Below are 21,539 nucleotides of genomic sequence, written 5' to 3'. Positions count from 1 at the left end.
AGGCATGAAGTACTGAGAGCTATTTGGAAATGAATGATGGTGCCGGGCCTTGCTTTCGAGAATGCGGTTCTTTGTTTAAGAGCAGAAGTTCAGTCGAGATTAGAAGGAAATCAGAGAGCTGTTGGAAGATTAGCACTAGGTTCCCACGGGAAAACAACCAACGAGGCAGTACAGTGTGATATGGGCTGGGCAGCGTTCGAAGCAGGGGAAGCTGAGAGTAAAATACTATACGAAGAACGCAAGAAGAAATTGGACAACAACAGGTGCTCAGCTAAGGTATTTAAATACCTATACAGAAAGGAAACAGCAGTTCACAATTGGCCCCGAGATGCTAGAAGTGATAAAAGAATCCGGGCAGGTAGTGACAGCTGATCCGGATAATGAGAAGGAAATAACTAGAAGGAAAAGAATGGGGTGGAGCGCATATGGCAGGTTCTCTCAGATTATGCGTGGCAGTTTACCAATTTCCTCTCAGATAAAATGTACAAAACCTGTATTTTACCGGTACTCACCTACGGGGCAGAAACGTAGAGGCTAACGAAAAGAGATAAGCTTAAGTTAAGAACAACGCAGCGAGCCATGGAAAGAAAAATGATAGGTGCAATGTTAACAGACCGGAAGCGGGGAGAGTGGGTGAGGAAACAAATGCGGGTTAATGACCTCCTAGTCGAAATCAAGGGGAAGAAATGGGCTTGGGCAGGGCATGTAATGCGAAGGCAAGATAACCGCTGGTCCTTAAGGGTAACGGAGTGAATTCCAAGAGAAAGTAAGCGTAGCAGGGGGCTGCAGAAGGTTAGGTGGGCGGATGAGATTAAGAAGTTTGCCGGCAAGGGGTGGATGCAGCTGACAAAGCACAGGGTTAATTTGAGAGACATGAGAGACGCCTTTGCCCTGCAGTGGGTGTAGTCGGGCTGATTATGATGATGATGACAGAAAGAGCGTTGACCCACACTGGTATAGAAGGACTAGCAAGCTAACCAGTAAGTATTCCAGTACGAGGACGGAGAAAGAAAGAGCGTTAAACGACAGGTTAAAAACGCGGAAGGCGAAAATTGGACAGATTCGATAGAAAAGAAAGAACGGTTAGAACTTTATCGATACGGGAAAAGGCAGATCAGGAAGCAAGCATTTTGTGAGTCGAGAAGCAGAGCCCTACTCATTGAAAATAGGTCAGAATGTCTTAGAACGCGCCGCTATAAAAGAAAATTTAACGAAGACGATGACACGTGGGCATTGTGTGGTGAATCTGCAGAAACAATAGAACACTTCATACTAAAATGTGATGGTATCCATCCCGATGTTCATGCAGGCTCATTCACTCTTCCTGTCAACAAACTCTCTCTCTTTCTCTGCGGTGTAAATTAGCAAAAAGCGATTGGAAGATTGGTGACTCAAATGGAGAGAGTTTACATAAGGTCAAAAGTTTAGGAAGCGTATTTAAAGAAAATTACGAATTTTAATAACTTACAACAGAGTCAAACAAAACTAAAGGAAGAAAAAAGCTGAGCATGGTGTCAACTGCCATCACCACGTTTCAAAGGGTACACTGCTATCTTCCATCCATCCATCCATCTATGCATTTCTCTGGTCCGTGTTTTCGGGTCTGTTTCGATGTGTGCCAACGGTTCTTGAAATGAGCTTCATGGGGTGTGCTAGTTATGTTTCGTGATGTACCATCGTGAATCGTGCTGTGTTCTCTGTGCGTATGTAATTGTAGAAGTCAATACGCTCGCGTCTTTTTGTCAGCGGGTCGCATCTGACGGAAATGGCCATTTCCGCTCTCAGGAGCATTTCAGTGTGTGTTTGTTGTGCGCTCTGCACAGTGCTTCATGTATTTGGGAAGCATAGAGAAGGCACTACTTCCTTCATCGCTCTGTGTCACCTGTGAAAGGATTGAAATCCTGGACGATTGTATTATGCGTGACTTTGCGATAGATGTCCCCGTGATGCATCATTATTTGTGTTGGTCGGACTTGCTGCGGTGCCGGTGATGCGAAGGCAGAGAGCGGTTTGCACGACTATGCAGATTTTTCTGAAGGTAAGCAATACTCTGAGTTTACATAAGTTGTGAATATTCCAATGCAACTCGTACGGAAACGGTGATCTATCATAATGCAGAGTTTGCGACTGGAGCTCTAAAAAGGGGTGAAGGCAATTTTCTGCAACTTGTTGCGCGAACGCGCAGAGGTTGGAGCAATAGCAGAGGATTCGCAGTTGCTCACCTTTTTCAGTAAAGGAATGCTAGAAAGTATTTGTGAGTTCTACGCTTTTTGTGACTTTAACATGTGTCGAAGCTTTGTGGCTCGCTTTCCTCAAACAATTTCTCAAACTGTTAGGCGCTAATTTCTATGCCCTGCTCCATTCTGTGCGTTTTCCTCTCGGGCTAGTTCTCATCATCTTGCACATTTAGAGCAAGTGCATTTTGGCTGTGAGTATAATGTATCGTTGATGTTCGAGATAACCCCGCCGCGGTGGCTCTATGGTTAGGGCGCTCGACTACTGATCCGGAGTTCCCGGGTTCGAACCCGACCGCGGCGGCTGCGTTTTTATGGAGGAAAAACGCTAAGGCGCCCGTGTGCTGTGCGATGTCAGTGCACGTTAAAGATCCCAAGGTGGTCGAAATCATTCCGGAGCCCTCCACTATGGCACCTCTCTCTTCCATTCTTCTTTCACTGCCTCCTTTACCCTTCCCTTACGGAGCGGTTCAGGTGTCCAACGATATATGAGACAGATACTGCGCCATTTCCTTTCCCGCGCAGAACCAATTATTATTATTATTTGTTCGAGATAGGTTGATGTTCGAGATAGCGCTTGCAATTTAAGTCCCCGGGGATTCAATCCTCCACGCGTCACACTGATATGAGCTGAAACGCACCCGGGCTGAGTCGACTGAAGCTGCCGCTATATAGTTCATCAGAAATCCTCCTTACAACCCCCAAAACGGGCAAAAATGTTCAACGTACTGTGTCCTAATTATCGGCCGCTAAGTGCACAACTGTCGACCACCGCTTTGCGCGCGCAATTTCGGAAGTTGAAGTCGTGCACCATTCTAAGCGATGCAGCTGATATTGTGCATGATAGTACATTTCTCTGCGCCAGGTTTCTGAAATATGGTTTGTTCAAGTGAGCATGTTTTTATTTTTATGATGTGACTTTTGTGTCCGGTTATTCGCAGTGCCGCATTTTGATCATGCTGCTTTTGTTATTTTTGTTTACTATGCCCATGTACAATTCCTGGCAGATTTATTGTCATAGTGGGATGGTTGCACCACGTATTCAACCGTTTAATACAGGAACTGATGGGTTACAAACAACTTCACTTGTGATACTTGTTACATGCCGAAACCAGTGTTGGGCCGCTTTCTCAATTTTCCTTCTGTTCATTGTCATATTGGTAACGGTTGTGGTAAACGAATGTTTGCAGGTGATACGTCAACCTTCACTTGGAAGCCAAGAGCATGGGTTTTATGGCCACTATATAAAATCAGCAGGTGCACTGTAAGTTGCTACTCCAGAGCCTGCTTTTACAGCCCTCAATAAATGTTAGTATATTTGTGGGCATCCTTTGTTTGCCCTTTTTCTGAATACTATTGTATGCGCCGTTTCAAATGCAGTCAGGTTTATATGTTAACCTACTTCTTTTGATTGTCAGAATGGACAATTTTCAAGCCAATTTGCGTTTTACGCTGAATGATGTTGTTTTTTTCATTTCAATCATTGCATTTAGTAAGTGAAGTGCTAGACATGATTTATTTTGTTTCCATTGTTCGATGGCATTTGACAAAAATATGACTGCTGTCACACCACATGACCGCTGGCATATGCAGCTCATAGAAATACAGTGGTGGCAATGCTGTGCGATTTGCGCCAACATACGCCATTTCATTAGACCTGATACATACTGGTATAAACTCATCATTTTTGACGAAACTGCATCATTGCTGTGCCAAAATGTCATTTCAGCAACCAAGAAGTGCGGCGAATTCGAAGTGGCGCAGGTAACCCCGGACCGGGACAAATGTTTTTGAATTGCAATTTTTAAGTAAAATCTCTGAAATTTCTTTGTAGCACTATGGCTGTGCTATGGTGGATGCTAATGAGTAATTACTTAAGTGTGTTCGCTCAGTACAACCACATAATTCAAACTTTAGGTGTAGAAGGTCGGTTTCTATAGATTGGAGTTCATATTGCAGCACTTACTCTGCTATGCCTGGCATACCGTGACCACATTGTACACTTATGATGTCAAGCTTGTGTTCTTAACTGGATGTCCTCTGCTATGTGAGCTTGTTAACTATAAGCCCACCAAGGTAGCTCAATGGTTAGCATGCCTGGCTACTGAGCCGGGGCACCTGGGGTTCAATCCTGGCCACAGCCACCACATATCAGTGGACACGAAACGCAATGGCACCTATGTGATGTGCAATGTCAGTGTATGTTGAACACCAGGTGGTCTAAATTATTTCAGAGCCCTGCACTGCGGCATCTTTCATGGCCTATGTGTCTTTGGGATCTTAAACCCAGCGATTAACAACTTGAATTACAGTCTCAGCACAAGAAAATTATCCGAACTGAGTCTCTTCGTCAGAAACACGATATTTTTTATTCTGAGTAAAGTTCTAATCTCTTTCTTGGTGTGTTGATGCTCGTCCAGCAGCAGAACTTTTGTTTATTGATAGAAAATTACATTTATTTGTTTTTCCACAACTCAATTCAAACTCGTCCCGTATATTCCGAAATAACTCTGCGGTCATTGTTTTCACAGGCATGGTGTTGTAGTCTATGCTCCGGGATCTGTGCCCAAAAAAATGGCGATGGAATGTTTAGTTTCGAAATAATCTGGTGGTGGCTACACTGGTCTCTCTTTTTGTTCCTTTTCTAGCTTATCAAAGCTCCATTCCTCAGTGAAAGCCTTTGTAATTAGAACAAGGTTAACTATCGTTACAAGCCAACTTCCCAGTCCTCATTGTCCCTTTAATTAAATATATTGGAAAGCAGTCAAGCGCGTGGTATAAGCCTCGCGAGTAAGAGACTATGTGCGGAAAGACAGGACGCTGTTCATTGAATCATAGGCCATGCATGCGCAACAAAATGTGGCTGAGGCACGGCCATATTGGAATGCAGGAAATTATTTGTGCTATAAGGGTAGCTAGGGTGGCTTTGGCTGCTACCATAGCGTGAGCACTCTCTACAGCATCGTCATGCGGCCAAAGCAAAGTGGTCGTGATCATCCCGGAACAACCGCTGTGACCCAGCGTTTGGCTCTGCATGTTTATTAATTGCGGCATTCCACGACTGATCTTCAATCAGAGCATGTTCGAGGGTACCAGTTAAAATTGCGACATTGGAATCAACAGTCATCCGGGCTCGAAGCCAACCGGGGCGGCTGCGTTCTTATGGAGGATAAACGCTAAGGCGCCCGTGTTCTGCGCGATGTCAGTGCACGTTAAAGAGAAATTATCCTGGAGCCCTCCACTACGGCACCTCTTTCTTCCTTTTTTTCTTTCAATCTCTCCTTTCCTCCTTTCCTTACGGTGCGGTTCAGGTGTCCAACGATATATGAGAGAGACACTGCGCCATTTCCTTTCCCCCAAAACGAATTATTATTCTTATTAATCAATAGTCATGTGATACTTAAGAAATATTTCAGGAATTTTAATCCTAAATAAATAAAGCGCTAAATTTAAACTCAAGAAATTCGTATTTCTCAAATTTATCTCCAGCTTTCACAAAAAAAATTTGCACCGCCGTTAACGATACAAAGGTTAGCTCATTTACCCTTGTTGAGCAATTTGCTAGTTAAGTACATAGAAAAATATGCTGACATGGTCAAAATGCCTGCCTACAACCCTCCGCTACTGATTTAGGTCTGCAGGGAGCGTGTTGTTATTTTTCAAATATTTGCACCAATCAGGTAAAACATCCTATGTAATCGCATTTCTGCCTTATTTCTCAATGTCTGGCTCCTGCTGCAAAGCACTACGAAGCTTCTCCAAATCGAATTTTGACCTGCAACAAATCCTGCTTCAAAATTCTCTTGGCGATTCTCTCCACTGCATACCTCATGGAATCCACAGCGCTTGCAGGTGAAGTCAAAAAGTTCAGAACGACACGCACGCTTAACTGCGAACTTCACTTTTGAAGAAATTGTTCTGCCACTTTCAGTGCGGCAGGGAGATTATGCACTACCATGGCCAAAGACATGATGAGGAAAATTCCATAACAGCAACTCGTGAAATGACTAGCCCGGAAGGTAAATTCTCAACAACAACAAAAACTGCAGCAAGAAAGCATGGAAAAAGTAGGGTGGAGGCTTAGCTAAAGTGTTAAGCCCGGATATTCCAAAGCGAAAAGCTTCGTGGCGATGCTCGTGATTTAGCATAAGGTTTCATACTTCGTCTTCCATAGCGTCGTCGTCCTCGTCCTCACTCTGTTGGCTGCCAACACTGGTAGCAGACGCCGCTAAGAGCCGCTTTTGAGCGTCTGGTCGTCGTCGTTCAGCGAGACGCTCCTCTCGGGTGTTTCGGTTTCTCGTTTAGCTCTGGCCTTTTCATTCTTTCTTTGAAACCGCTATACGTCTTCCGAAGTACAGTCTTCGCTCACCTGGCCACTCTCAACTGACGCAGCCAAACAGCACAATTCAGCGTTCTTTTGCCGCCGTTTAGCAAGGCGTGCATCTCGTGATTCTGGCGTTTCAGCCGCTTGTCTAGCCTTGCACTTTTCATATCCTCCCTGCTTTTGAGCCAACTCTCACGCTACCACTTCTGGGTCGTCTTCTCTTCCTTTCATGGCGAAAGGTCAGACGACGGAGGCAGCTCGCGCTGGTGACGACGGCTGTGGCAGCAGCGGCCACCCGCGCTGCGCGTGACGCATCTCGGTTTCACGGTCAGACGACGGAGTCAGCGCGCGGTGGCTAGGACGGCTGCGGCAGCAGCGACCACCTGCGCTCCGCGTGACATCACTTGGTTTCGCGCATGCGCAGCTGTGGCAAATCTGTTGTGTGGCTCACGCGAAGCCCGGTGTTAACGAGCCTGGAGAAGTTTTTCGCTTCAATAATAAGGACAAAGCCGAGACAATAGATGCAAACACCTAACACGGCTAGACGATAACAATGTTGAAAGAAAAACCTATGAAGCCATAAAAACAGGATTAATTAAGAAGGCATATGTGGACGAACAATTACAAGTGCAAAACTTGATGACAAAGCTAAAAAATGATATTGCAGAATTTTATGTCAGGGTTGAAGGTGGCTGAGGAATCCATTTAATGTGAAGGTTAAGAAAACTGGACCCAAGTATAATTCAAAAGTCATATTTATCCACTGAGAAGAAAAAGAAATGTCTTTTTCGAAAAGCGCTACTAATGCCTTTCTAAGACAGCCTCATTTTAGGTTGCCAAAAATGGCGGCTTCAATTATTACATTAGCGAGATAGTTCTTGTTTGTTGGCATTATTCTTGTGCCCGCGAAGTTCGGAGGGTTGCACATGCAGGGTGATTTTTCACAACAGTGGATGGCCAAATGGCCGTATTATTTTATCTCGCATGTTGGAATTATGCTCCTTCAATATTTTGCTGAAATAGCACCGTGTTTGCCAGAGGTATTCTTTGCTGCAAGATAGAGGGTTAAAGTATGCGACTCCCGTGGTACTTGAGGCAGCGTTCTCTATGCTTTGATGTGCTTTGCTTTGGCTGGTTTCTTCAAGCGTCTACAAAGCCTGGAAAGGCTATGAGGAGCAGAAAAGATAACATCAGCTTCTGCTATTTTTCCAAATCTTTTTAAATTTTTCGAAACATGATGAATGTAGGGTACGATGGCAAGTTTTTGTGGCAGGCTCATGTATTTGACAAAGTGCTGTCTTTGCCTTGTAAGGCATTTAATATTTTATGGGTAATCGAGGAGAGAAGCGTTCGCGGGTACCCAGAAAGGAGCACTCTGAGCTTGGTTCTCAAAAACAGACTAGAAGGAGTGCTCATAGGGCTTGGTTAGCGTGTTATTGAAGGCGGATTGAAGAATGTTTCTTTTATCTGGTTTTGAGTGCATGGAGTCAAGGGTAAGACGGACTTGTTGGCCCTTAGTTAAAAAAATGAATGATGCGTGACGGAAAAGCCACTTCAGCTCCGCAAAGCTGATAAAGCAATTGTCGGTATCTCGTGAGTTAAGACCAGGGAATATGAACCTTGAGTGAAGATGGCTATAACATTTCTAGTCTGCGGCAGGAATTCATAGGCATGGCTAAGAGAAGTAGATAATTATCAGCGTACCTAACGATTTTAGGAGCTCGCAAATATTCCAGCTTTGTGCTGACAGCTTTGTTATGCATTGCTAGGTACAAGTAGCCCAGGATGGGAGAGATACAAGGCCCAACGAAGAGCCTTTGCTTTTGAATGAAAAGCAATCCAATCCACTCAGGTGAAACTAACATATGCAGATAACAATTCTAAACCCCCAAGAACAGACATGCTTCAGGCATTTTTAAACGCCCTGCTGGTCAGTACAGTGACTAACGTAGACCAGAGCAGTTCATTATCAGGAATTTACAAATATAGGTCATCAAATCCAGTGGAAAGATACAGGAAAGCTCTACGCTGGATTTCTTGCAAGAAGAGACAAGTCTCTTAAATTCTTGAACAGAAATGGGCGTCCCCGAATAATTCTCTCCTTGATAGCTAATAAAATGCTAAAGGCCTTGCTGCTAGGCAAAGAATGCGCTATGGCTAAAGTAAGAGATTGCAACAAAATACTGTCAATCACACTTTATGTCGGCCAGGTTTCATGCAGTCTAAAAAGAATTAAAAAAAGAGCAATTGTTCACATTGTATTTTCTGCTGTTCACAGCATTTACTGGCTTTGTAGATGTGTCAATGAAAAAAAAACAAGACCCCGGCTTATTTGCTAAATAATTCAGGCACCCATTATCGACAATATTGATACGTGGCGGCTAGAAGCAGCAGTAGAAAGAGCAGAGGTAACCAGCTACGCAAGGACGCGATGGCTTGGTGTAGACTCTCAGCACACAAGCGCGCATCTCAGCGTCGTCTTCGTTACCAACCACTTCGTCGTCCTCCCAGCGTCCGTAGCATGACCCCCCCCCCCCCCCCTCGCGGCAGAAGCACCGTCCCGGTGCGCACTACACAGGCCAGCTAGACGGCGAGTTGTAACGTTTGAGGCGGGACACATGGACGATCTCGGTGCGGGGTGCAGCGGCCGGAGATGGCGGATGTAGCGGGGTGATCTCGTACGTCACCGCGGTCACCGGACGTACGACCCGATAAGGGCCTGTATATCGGGGGAGCAGTTTTTCACAAAGGCCCACACGGCGGGAAGGGATCCAGAGTAACACAAGGGAGCCAGGAGAGTAGGTGACTTCACGACGGCGACAGTCATGACGTCGTTTCTGATTGACTTGGGAGGCCGACAGCCGCTGGCGGGCGACAAGACGGGCAGCGTCGGCGCGAGCGATGGCGTCCCGAGCGTAAGGACTCGTGGAGGCGGTGGCGGGCAGTACACTGTCGAAGGCCAGCAAAGGATCGCGGCCAAAGAGAAGGTAAAAAGAGGAGAAACCGGCTGTATCGTGACGCGTAGAATTGTAGGCGGATGTAACAAAGGGGAGGCTAATATCCCAGTCGCGGTGATGGTCGGAGACGTACATGGAAATCATGTAGGTGAGGGTACGGTTCAGACGTTCAGTGAGGCCGTTCGTCTGCGGATGGTAGGTTATGTATGGCTCGGAGGAAGTTTGGGCGCGGGACGCGAGTGCCTTCTTGGCGGCGAGTTGGCGGCCGATGGGTTTTCCGAAGAGGTCGCGGAGCTTCTGCTTACATATGTCCCATGAGGTCAAGTCATCTTCGTGGGTTTCGAACCACACTCTCGCGGTGCCGGTCAGGTAAAATATCACATTAGCGAGCATCAGCGTTGGATCCCACCTGTTGTGCGTGCTGACGCGTTCGTAAAGGGCCAGCCAGTCGTCCACATCAACGTGGTCTGTGCCGCAGAACGTGCCCGGTTCGCGGTGGTGGGCGATGACGACCGCTGGCGGTGTTGACGGAGAGGGAGATGGCTCGGACTCGGTAGACATGTTGGCGAGACGGCGGCCACGACGGAGAGCCAGCTTGAGGTGCGGGTCGAATTTACCCCGCACCTCCACCAAATGATACGTGGCGGCTAGAAGCAGCAGTAGAAAGAGCAGAGGTAACCTGCTACGCAAGGAACCGATGGCTTGGAGTAGACTCTCAGCACACAAGCGCGCACCTCAGCGTCGCCTTCGTTACCAACCACTTCGTCGTCCTCCCAGCGTCCGTAGCAATATCAAAGCAGGCTGCTTTAGCGCGCCATCATTATCTCTTTTGATTAAAAACATTTATCTCTTTCAATCGTAATGATACTTGACATCAGACGAGGGCCTGGTTTTCGTGACCTTCACCCTTAACCGAACCCTTGTGGTGGATCAGTGGTTGTGGTACTCGGTGCTTGACCTGAAAGACGCGACCGCAGCCACGGCACTCGAATTTCGATGGAGACGGAATGCTATAGGCCCGTGTGGTGTGCGATATCAGTTCATATTTTAACCTGAGGAGGTAGAAATTATCCCGAGCCCTCCACTATTACAACCCCCACAGGCTGTTTCGTTAAAATGGTAAATCCCATCAGATCAAATGATTAAATCAAGCCTCTTAAGCTCTATGAGCCACCTTCAACCCTTCGCCCATGACAACTGCAGCCTTCTGCTCCATGAGATGCGGTTTATTACGGGTGAATCAACATTTTTCGATTGCTGACAGCGGGCCAGTGGTGAAGCAAGAATATGTTTATTGTATAACCTGATTTAGGCAGCGAAATGGAGACTGTTCTCTTACATAGGAAGAGAATACATCGTGACTAGGACCCATTGCTTCTCTTTGCGCGTAGCACGTAGGGCAAATATTTTGAACGTGCAAAAGCACAGTGCAGAATGACCCAAAAGAAAGTGACGATCTAAGGCTTAAGAACAGCATGATAAGATAAAATTGGCAGTTTCAATGATCGGACCATGAGCCGATCTTCCCTTGCCACGTCAGCTGACTGGAAAAAATTAACATTATTTTTAAGGAAAGGAGAGACGAAGTAGCTTTCTCACTTCTCCATGGACGCCCCAACCGCACCGTGAAGAAAAGGAGAAGCAGAAACGAGAAAAAGTCATTGTAGTGAAGTCCTCCAGGTGAACTGCATCCACTTTGAATTCTTTAACATGAGCTCACATTGCACAGCATGTGGACAACTTTCATTTCGCTTCTGTGAAAACGCAACCATCGCAGGAGAAATGGAGCCCGCACCTCCGGTCCTAGCAACATACGGTCCTCACTGTTGAGCTATGTTTTCCACAGTGGCTGCGTGGTTACGCGTTCGGCTACTGTGTCAGAGGACCCAGGTTCAACCCTGGCCACAGCGGCCACGTTCAGATGTAGGCCAAGTCTAAAAATGTCTCACTGTACATTCTCTTCGTGCATGAAGGAACCAAAATGCCCTAGACAGATAAGGAGCCCTACGCTGCAGCGTTCCTCATAGCCCATGTATATTTTCGAAATTTTCAACTTCATAATTTAATTTTTTGCGTGGGTAAAATAAAAGTTTCAGCATCAAGAAAGCTACTCCGAGCTCACCCCTCCAAGTAGAGAGCACTGTCTTCTTTGAGCTGCTTTGCTGGTAAAATCCTAATTCTGTGGCCAGTGGAATATATGTGCGATTGTAGTGATTTGTAAGCTTTAATTCTAGGGAGTCCAGGGGAAGGCTAGTACCGGTGTTCTCTTCTTACGGTGTGTTGGGAGAGGTTGTCGGTCTTGCTCTGCCGAACTATTCCCCATATTAAACACGCGCTCACTCAATCAGCTGTGAATGGCAGCCATCATTAAAGAGCTGCGCGGAAGTAAAAAGCACCACCATTAAAAAGGTGAAAAGCGGCCATTCAAAGCACGGAACATTGCTGGTTAACTGCATCTCTAACCATGCATAAAAATGCAATTGGTGAACATGGCTGTCGTTGTAGCGAACTTTCTAACATGATATCACATGAAAGCTTTGTATAGAAAAGAGTGGCGGAGTCAGGTTTTGTGTTTAACATAGTCACCTATTCCAATGCATAAAAATAGTATCTGCTGGCATCCACCGGCAGCCGCGTTTTGATCGAGGGGATGGTGAAAACTTTAGTAGACACGGGAGTTTAGGACACACAGGGCCTTGAGCCCCCGCAAGGCACCACTGCATTCAAACGTTCATGTCCCGGAGGCTCACGACACTGGTAGCCAGGCCTACGGCGATAGCGTGCTTGGCCGGGTCCTCGGAGCGCAGTAGGGTCTCCCAAGCCTACCAAGTGGTAAGGTGCTCCAGGCACCGCAGTGGAGTATCCGCCTAGCAGAGGGAAATGATATGATCGCAAGTGGCTTTGGGGTGGCGGCAGAGGGTACAGTGGGGGTTTATGTGGACTTGGTGATAGCGCGAGCGTATGTAAGGGGAGGGTAAGGTGCGCGTTTGGAGCCGCCTCCCAAGTGTCTGGTGGTAATCTTCGAGGGATAGATGGGGTGGGGGGTAGAGCCGACGCTCGGCTTTGCAGTCCTGCGTCATTTCACTGAATGAATGCATGCGCTCCCGTGAGATGTAAGGGGAGGGTAAGGTGCGCGTTTGGAGCCGCCTCCCAAGTGTCTGGTGGTAATCTTCGAGGGATAGATGGGGTGGGGGGTAGAGCCGACGCTCGGCTTTGCAGTCCTGCGTCATTTCACTGAATGAATGCATGCGCTCCCGTCAGAACTCTAGATCGGAGGCCGCCGGTGCCCGGTTGAGAGAGCCTCGGGTTAAAGTGTTCGCAGCCTCGTTTTCCGGACTCCCGGAGTGGGCAGGCACATATATTAGCTCCATGTGGTGGGGCGGGCGAGCGAGTTCAGTTTGCGACATGCATGTACGGGAACTCTTCCGTGAGCACAATTTAGTATAGCAGTTTTAGAGCGTGATAGTATATATCGGACCTCCGTGCGCGTGATGGCTAGGGCAATGGCGGCCTCTTCAATCTGCTCCGAAGTCGCAGAGAGGGGTATATGAAGGGTGGCAGTCGGTTGTAGGGAGGGGTTCCTGATGGCTACAATTGCGTAATCGCCTCTACATGCGGTATCCACGCACACGGCATCCGGTTCCGTGCCATAGTGCTTGTGGAGCACCCGTGCGCGAGCTCTGCGGCGCGGTTCGTGGTAGGCGGGGTGCAAGTTTTTAAAGCGAAAGCTTTATTGGCCGCAAACTCACGATTTCAGGTTGGCGGTACTCCATCGAGGCACGTGACGTCATAACGCGCGCCTCGCCGCGGAATGTTACTGTGCTTCGCGGGCTCGCCGCGCCATCTGCAATGACGTCACACCACGCCGCTCGCCGCCGCCGCCGTTTGGTAGGACGTGACACTGCGTTCCTCGTCGTTGCGCTCGCCGCTGCTCGCTTCGACAACTTCAACGCCGCCGGCAGCAGCAGCTGCTGCGCTTCACGTGCACAGCACCGGCGCCGCGCCGCCGGAAGCTGCTCCACACCACGTGATAAACCACGTGACAGCGTGGCTACGCATCCACCGCCATGCTGAGGGCTCGAAATGCTACCGTAATGGAGCTGCCGCTGGAAAAAAAATGGAAATGTTGCAACAATGTAGGCGCCGCATACACCAGTTGGAGTTAAGATATCAGCGCTAGTGGATGGTGCCTCTAGTCCGCCCGCATCCAAGCACTGGCTCAAGCAAAGCAGGGCAAACAGCTATTTAATTTGTTTTTCAGCTATAATCAAATTATTTATGTGTTCCTAGCATGCTTTCCATAGTAATCATCTCCAAGGGCTTTGATTCCAATTGCGCTAGCTCCGATACTAGCTGTTGGACGCCACAACTAGGCTTTGGTGTTGCCGCCTGAACCACGCAGGTTGCGTCGTAACCTACATGATGTGCTGTTTTCACGTCAGTCAAGAACGAGTGACCGCACTGGTCACCTGCTCTTGGCGAGCAGCTCATGTCGCAATGCACCTTATGTTCTGTGCCTTCAGTGAGCTCGCAAATTCAAACTTTCTGCTCCCATGTACCATCATCGCTCATTTTTCTGCTTCATCACTCTCAAAAGCAACGATACTTGAATTGGTGATGAGTATCCTTTTATTTTCACCCAGCGCCGAAGCAACAGAATGTGCGTGGTGTGGTTGAAGAGCATGGGCAATTTGTATTTTATGGTGTGGGCACTGAAGCACATCATCAATAGACTTTACGCTAGCACCGAGCTTCCTGTGTGCCTCTTGCACTTAATTTGCTGAAGTGGAAAGAAATGCCAGACTTTTTTGCGCGCAGGGTTTTCAAACAGTGACTTTTTCTTCATTGCGAAACTGATATAGCACAGTCTTGTCCATGGCTTCAAACTCCCCATTGCCGCTAACACTCAGAGTATGTAAATTTGAAAAATTGGTAAAATTAGTTAACTAATTATTTAGATCAGAAAGAGAATTTTTATAGATGACATCTGCCACACCTGACAACTTGTGTCTGAACAATTTGTTTTTCCATTTCAGAACCCATATTTTTGGAATGTTCTGATGGCGTTTGCTCATGTAACAGTATGTGCTAACACTTTAATTTATTTATTTATTTGCGAATACTGCTGGCCCTTCTCGAGCCTATGCAGAAGAGGATACAAGGCACAAAAAATTTACAATAGCGGATCGAACAAGGGAGACAGGCATATGCTCAAATAAATACACAATACAATTTCATCAATACAGAAGCTTCACGGTGAGAATGTTGGATCAAGGTGATTAACATGTAAGAAAGATTCGACTGTACTGCAGTTCACAACAGTGGATGGTAGTTTTTTCAGTAATGGATTGCTGAAGGGAACAAGGAATATTTGTGACCATTAATTTGGGTTATGGGTTGACGAAATGCATTCGTATTGTTAGTCCTTGAGGAGTGGAAAAATGGTTCCTGAAGGTATGTTTCTTTTTTTATGTTGAAGGGTCCGTGATAAAGTACGTACAAGAACTTCAGTTTTGATACAACTCTACGCTGAGCTAGGCTGTGTAGATCTGCTTTCTTTAGCAGGTTAGAGATGCTGGAGTGCCTGGAATAGTTCGAGTATACAAAGCGTACTGCAAGGTTCTGAATTCGTTCTAATTTGCCTAATAAATATTTCTGGTGGGGACTCCAAATAATATCAGCGTACTCTAAGGACGGTCTCACGATGGTTTTGTATGCAATTAGTATTACAGCAGGAGGAGAATTGCGTAATCTTCTTCTGAAAAAATACAACTTTACCTGGGAATTCTTGCATATGCTACTTACATGTTGTTCCCAGTTCAGATTGCTTGATAGCGTCACCCCTAGGCATTTTAAAGAATTGGTTTTTACGACTGGAGCATTATTTAAAGTTTATGAAAAATCTAGTGGCGTTTTTTGTTGGTAAAAACTATGCTATTTGTTATGACGGCATTAAGTTTCATTCCCCAATTAATGCTCTAAATCTGAATGTATGATAAAGAATCGTTTAGTTAAATGTGGTCTTCTACAGAATCTATTATCTTATACACTACGCAGTCATCCGCGAAGAGTCGGATTTGCACCCTCGGCCCAACGCATGAATGGATATCATTGATATACATTAAGAATAAGAAGGGTGCAAGCACTGAACCCTGAGGTACTCCTGAATAATCATCCAAGTTGCCAGGTACAGAATTTTTCAGTTTTACACATTGTTTACAGTTTTTCAGAAAGCAGTCAATTCATGAAATTGCTTCATTTTCAATACCTATAGCCTGAAGTTTTGTAAGTAAGTCTTGATGAGGAACTAAGTCAAATGCCTTAGAAAAGTCTAAGAAGATGGCATCTTACTGACTCCTTACAATGAGGGCATTTGCGATATCGTAAGTTATCTCTGCCAACTGTTTGGTTGTTGATAATCGGGATCGAAAGCCATGCTGCCGACTGTAGAGTAGATGATTATTTTCTAGGTGATTAATGAGTGCTTTGTAAATAATATGTACTAGCAGTTTACAACTAGACCTTGTTAGCGAGACCGGCCTGTAGTGTTTTATTTCGTTGTTGGGACCACCCTTATGAATTGGAACTATTTCAGCACAGCTCCAATCATCCGGAATTGTTATGGTTTGCATTGTCAGAGTGAATATTCTAAATAAATATTTTGAAATCCATAATGCGTATATACTTGAAAAACTAAATGAGATATCATCCAGCCCCGTACATTTCTTTGTGTCTAGTTTTCGCAGTAAGCAGAGAATGCCATCCCCGCTTGTGCTTATTTCAGGCATAGGGTGAGTGATGGAGTATGCTTGTAGGCAATTTCCCGAAGCCTAACGTGAGAAGACAGACTGAAAGAAGGAGTTGAAATTCGTAGCAGTGGTGTCAGGGTCAGTAATCATACCGCTTGGAGTTTTTATTTCGGAAACTGTGGATTGCTCGCTTGCAAGATAGCGCCAAAACCTGTGCGGTTCATGCTTCATATTGAGGTTACTTATGTTCAAGGATTATATATGCAGTTTTACTCAGAACTGTTCATGGTATAGCACACATGCTTCCCAGTTTCTTCAATTTTACTTCATCTTTTGTGTTCTTGAAGACCCCCTCCCTTCCTCCCAGCAGCTCCGTGCTTTGGTACCTCTTCCTGTATTGATTGTACTGTAATTGTGATTAGTGAGACTGTGACTTCAAAGATGTTATATTACTTCATACAGAGGATCCAAAATATGTACCCCAGGACAACATGCTGTTTCGTATCATGGTAAAAGCCATGACACTGGGCGGGCTGAATACTTCGAGCTTGGCACTTGGGAAGATTGCCAAGCTTGGCTAGATAACAAGGTCCGTGACCTGGCTACCGTCTCCACACAATTCTGCCAGCTGGCATTCGCCTGAAGACAACTGATCAGGCCAGCTCAACAAAAGCTGCTGTCAGCCACACCTTTCTTATGACCCTAAGCACCTGTCAGCACAACCAGCACATCCGACTGTGATAGGCCGGTAAGTTTCATGAAGGGTGCCCAAGCTCTGACTCCCAGCGTGGCAAGGCTAAGCATTAAGAACCTCTTCCCTTCTTAACTTTCTCCCACTCTACCATCACTGCCCAATGTCCCCTGCTGCACCTTCATCGCTCCCATCTTCAAGCGCTGGAGCAGCACGAAGTGGTCGTGCTGAAGCTCCTGTCATCAGGGTTGCCACCGCCGGGTGCCACAAGCGATACTAAGCAACCATGGGGGCAGCACGAGTCTGATGTTCCTGTGCAATAATTTTATTGCAGCGATAGCTACACTACGCCACCTCTTCGAGCCTTCAGCGTGGCAACACTTGTACTCCGCGGCGGCGCCGTTTGTCACGAGGTTGGTCACGTGGATTGATCATGTGGTGCGGCCATTGGTCACACGGTTGGTCACGTTGGTTGGTCACGTGGTGCAGAGGAGCCGTTGCTGCGGCGGCGCGGCGCGGAACAGCTGCAATAGCTGTGCGCATGAGCCGTGTCAAGTGGACGGAGATGAAGAAAGAACTCCCAGCGAAACAGAGCTGCCAAAGACTGACTTGGAAATTCAACTCAGCGGGTTACACTCGGTCAGATGTAGCTATTGCGCCCCTACAGGTTCAACCAGAGCAATACCAAAGCCATTCGGTTTAAATCAACACCTTACCTACCCGCTTAGGTGCTTTCCATGACCAGAACAGCCAGCACAGTGTGCTGAAAATGATGCCCTGCGCATCCGGGCACCACAGGCAAAATATGCAGGTGCATCGCCCCAGCATGCATGTATATTGTGATTTTTGCATGTATTGTTTTAAATAAACGCATTATAAGTACATTCATGCTCTTTTTTCTTGCTTAGGCAGTGTTCGACTCAGTTTAATCGCAAGCCACAAGCTATATTTCTCACGGTAGTAAAACAGGCTGCCTCCACATACGCTTAAAATCGCTTGAGGCTCCAAAACAATTAAAATGGGGCTCTGCATATCGAAGAAAAAGCAGCAGAATGTACGCCTAACGCATTTATTTCAAGTGCTGGTCACAAATGGCAATGCATACACGTGAGCTGAGCCCATGCACCGGGAAATTTGACGTGTGGGACCCAAATGTGTGGGCTACTATTTTAAGCTCATTGGGCTGTATTTCACTGCTTGTCCATGGAAGATGCCTAAGGGGGCAGGTAACGCATTTGTCTCAATAATAACTTGATTACGCAACAACGCCCGTGGCAAGAGCCTGTGCTGATGCACGTGCGGATATCACAGTGTAGCTGTGCAAACACACAGGCTGTTTCACATGTGGTAACAGGCGGTGACTGCTCCAACCAGCATTGCTCTTGAGAGCCAGATGGCTTTGGCGCTAGAGTGGGACAGCGAGGATGGTTTCGTTGGGATGAAGTAAGGTGAACAAGGCATTGGGAGAGGCATGAAAGTAAGCAGTAGCGCTAACAGAGACACGGGGTTAGTTACCTTTCGACAGTGGCTTGCTTTGAGACACTTCTGGCCACGGAAGCCACGTGGGGTAAAGAGGATGATCTGGGGAAGCGGCAGTCTTCAATGGAGGGTGGCGGAAGAAAGATTATGATGTTGAATTTTAAACGCGCAACTGCAACATGGGTCAAAGAGCGTTTTTTACCTCAAGGTGGCGTCACAGAACCATTTTTGAAGCCTTTCACTCCACAGCATGAAGGCAGTACAAAACCTGCACTCATTTTAATACCGTTGGGTACTCGGCAGTACTGTGGATTTAATGTGGATTTAACCCCGTACCTCTATGCACCCGAGCCAGATGCGAAGGAAAGGAAGAGAGGCTGCAGCAGTTGCTTCTGAGGAGTCTGGAGAAGGTAATAGTCAAGGCATAATTTAGCACAGAGTGTGGCAGCACAGAGTAAGCCGGAGCATATTGCCCTTCACTAAGCCATGCCTCTTGGGCCCGCTGTGTCCCCTGTAGGACATTCACTTTCCTACTGTAGGCTTCTTTTTGACCTTTGTGCATTTCTTTGCGAACACGATATATGTTGCCGCTTGGCTATAATGTTTTATTATGTATGGATGCACTGTGTGCCCAAGACTGTCGACTGAAGCTGCACAGTATCATGCCAGCACTATGCCGTTGAGGTGTTACCAAATAAACTTGAATTAAACATGTACCAACCAGTTCAATTTGCACGACATTCTAGAAAGGCGTCTAAATCTGAAACACTTGTCCTACGGTGTAAAACGCACTCTGACAAAGCTGACAATTATTTAAGCAAGTCCCAAATCCCAGACCAGTCCCATACAGACGCTGCAAATAAACGCGAGGCTATGAATAATCATGGGTCCCTGATTAATAATTGGGCCCTGATCAATTTGGAGCCCCATTAAATTCGGGGCCCCGACCAATTCAGGGGCTCCAATCCTGATATGCGAATAATCTAGGACATTGGGCCTGTTCCATAATCCCGGTTTCGGAACCCGTTCAAACGTATACACATTTTTTCAGTCGGGGAAGCATGTTTCTCCAGCTTCTTGCCCTTGGCTGTAGCGGAGTCCCTTCTGAACTATGTGCGGAATATGATGACGGCCAAGAGATTTGATCCCCAAACCTCTAAGAAAACAGCCATGCCAAACGTTCTCAAACTGCCACATCGGGTCATGAAACGTATGGTACGCGCTGGCATTCGAGGAGATTTTTCTGCACCGAACAAGCTCAGTGACTTGTGCAAGTGTGTCAACAATGACAAATCACTGCAAGGCCCATGTGACACGAACTATCAAAATTGCTGCGTTGACTGCCTCTGCAGTGTTGTGTACGAAGTGCCCCGATCGTGTGGAAAAGCGTATGTCGGGCGACACATCGGAGACTGAACACTCCACTAACAAGCGCGCCAGATTACTAAAAGGCACAGGCAGAAATCTAGGCATGCAGTGCAAGAAATGCCCTCCAAAAAAGTTCGCCGCTCTCCTGGACCGCCCGCGCATCCTGAAGAACTTGCAGAGCAAAGAATGCCAAGGTAATTTTGGAAGCAGTAATCATTCAACGCTGAGGCCAGATTTATGTCAGCATGCCTTCAGTTAGACTGCTTCAAAAATAGGTTTTCTAACCGTTCGGTTTGCGCAAAGATTGCACATTATGTATTGAGGTTATTTATAATGCTTGAATTTTTGCTGTTTACATGACTTCTCGGCTAGATATTTCGCTTCTGGCACAATAAAAACGACTTGATAATCTGCACGCTCTGCCGCCATGTTCTGTCTGCTTCCTGTGTTTTCGCGCTGTTTATTCTTCTTTTAAAAGCAATTCTTCTTTCCTAGCAACATAAATTCAGTGTTAAGGAGCTATATTTTTCTTCCGAATAAGATCATAAAGGTAGTAAACGTAATATTAGCACTTAGTCAATATTTTCAGAGAAATGTGACATATAGCATGAGTGTAAACTATATAACCCCTCATCTGTTGAAAACTCGTCATATTGTCTAAAGGTGGGCTTCATTCCACGTGGCCGAGAGTTGTGAATTCGCGACAATAGTTTGTGCGCTTCTGCATTGAACTGGAACGCGCAACCAATATTTGCCAGTTTCAGATAATATTTTCCGCTGCCCGCCAGCACGAAAGCCAACATGTCCTGTTGGTCAGAAGTACAGCGTAAAATGCACTTTAAATTGAATCCACTTTGATTCCTAAGTTTAACGACCATACATCTCCATCCCTAGAACAATGGAGAATCACCTCAAGCATCCTACACCGTAATCCACAAGAAAACCTCCAAAATACGTCTCTTCTAAAAACACAAAGAGCACTACACCGTTGCCACAAATACCAACGGAAACCACCTCCGACCTCTTAGACCAATTTGGTGTAACCGTAGCTTCAAGTCTTTGTCACAACTGCAAATACCCGTACAGACGGTAAGTCAAGCTACACTTGCTCGAAGTTTACAGCCAGACAATACCCTCCCAAAGCATACAAATCATAGCACACATCACTGCATAAAGGGAGGTGGGTATTTGCTACCTTAAATTAACTTTTTCAGATGAGCCATCAAACATATATGCCATTAGAAACGCAACAGGTAAGAAAGGAAGCGAAATTAAATCAGTGATGTGCTGCAGCCAGCAATTGTACACATATATATTTCATTCATGAGGTGTGTTGATTTGCTTGGTGAACTGAAGGTATAATACAGGATTTCTCTGAAGTAAAAGAAAAACTATATCACAGATTTTTCTTTACCTTGGTGAATACGTCCGCCGCAAACACCTGCTTACTGTATTACCGGGACGGTGTTACTGTTCAAGTGCTAACATGAGTGCAACCTGACATTTCCGCCTTGAAGTTTACATTCACGAGCCGCCTTTGTGGGCAAACGTGTTTTTGTCAAGAAAAGGTAAAGACCACAGTTTCCAATTCAAATAAAACTCCAATAGTTTCCAACTCAAATAGAAACAAAGCACCAGCAGCAGCCACATCGTATGTACAAATTCTCTAGGACAGCGTAGGACTTTGACCATCTGTAGGCGAGAAATGGCTGTCATTCGCGATGCCACGATGCAAAT

The sequence above is a fragment of the Amblyomma americanum genome, chromosome 9 (genome assembly GCF_052857255.1).
Source record: "Amblyomma americanum isolate KBUSLIRL-KWMA chromosome 9, ASM5285725v1, whole genome shotgun sequence".
NCBI classification, from domain to species: Eukaryota; Metazoa; Arthropoda; class Arachnida; order Ixodida; family Ixodidae; genus Amblyomma; species Amblyomma americanum.
The sequence above is the reverse complement of the archived record's forward strand: the minus strand, read 5'-3'. Positions refer to the sequence as shown.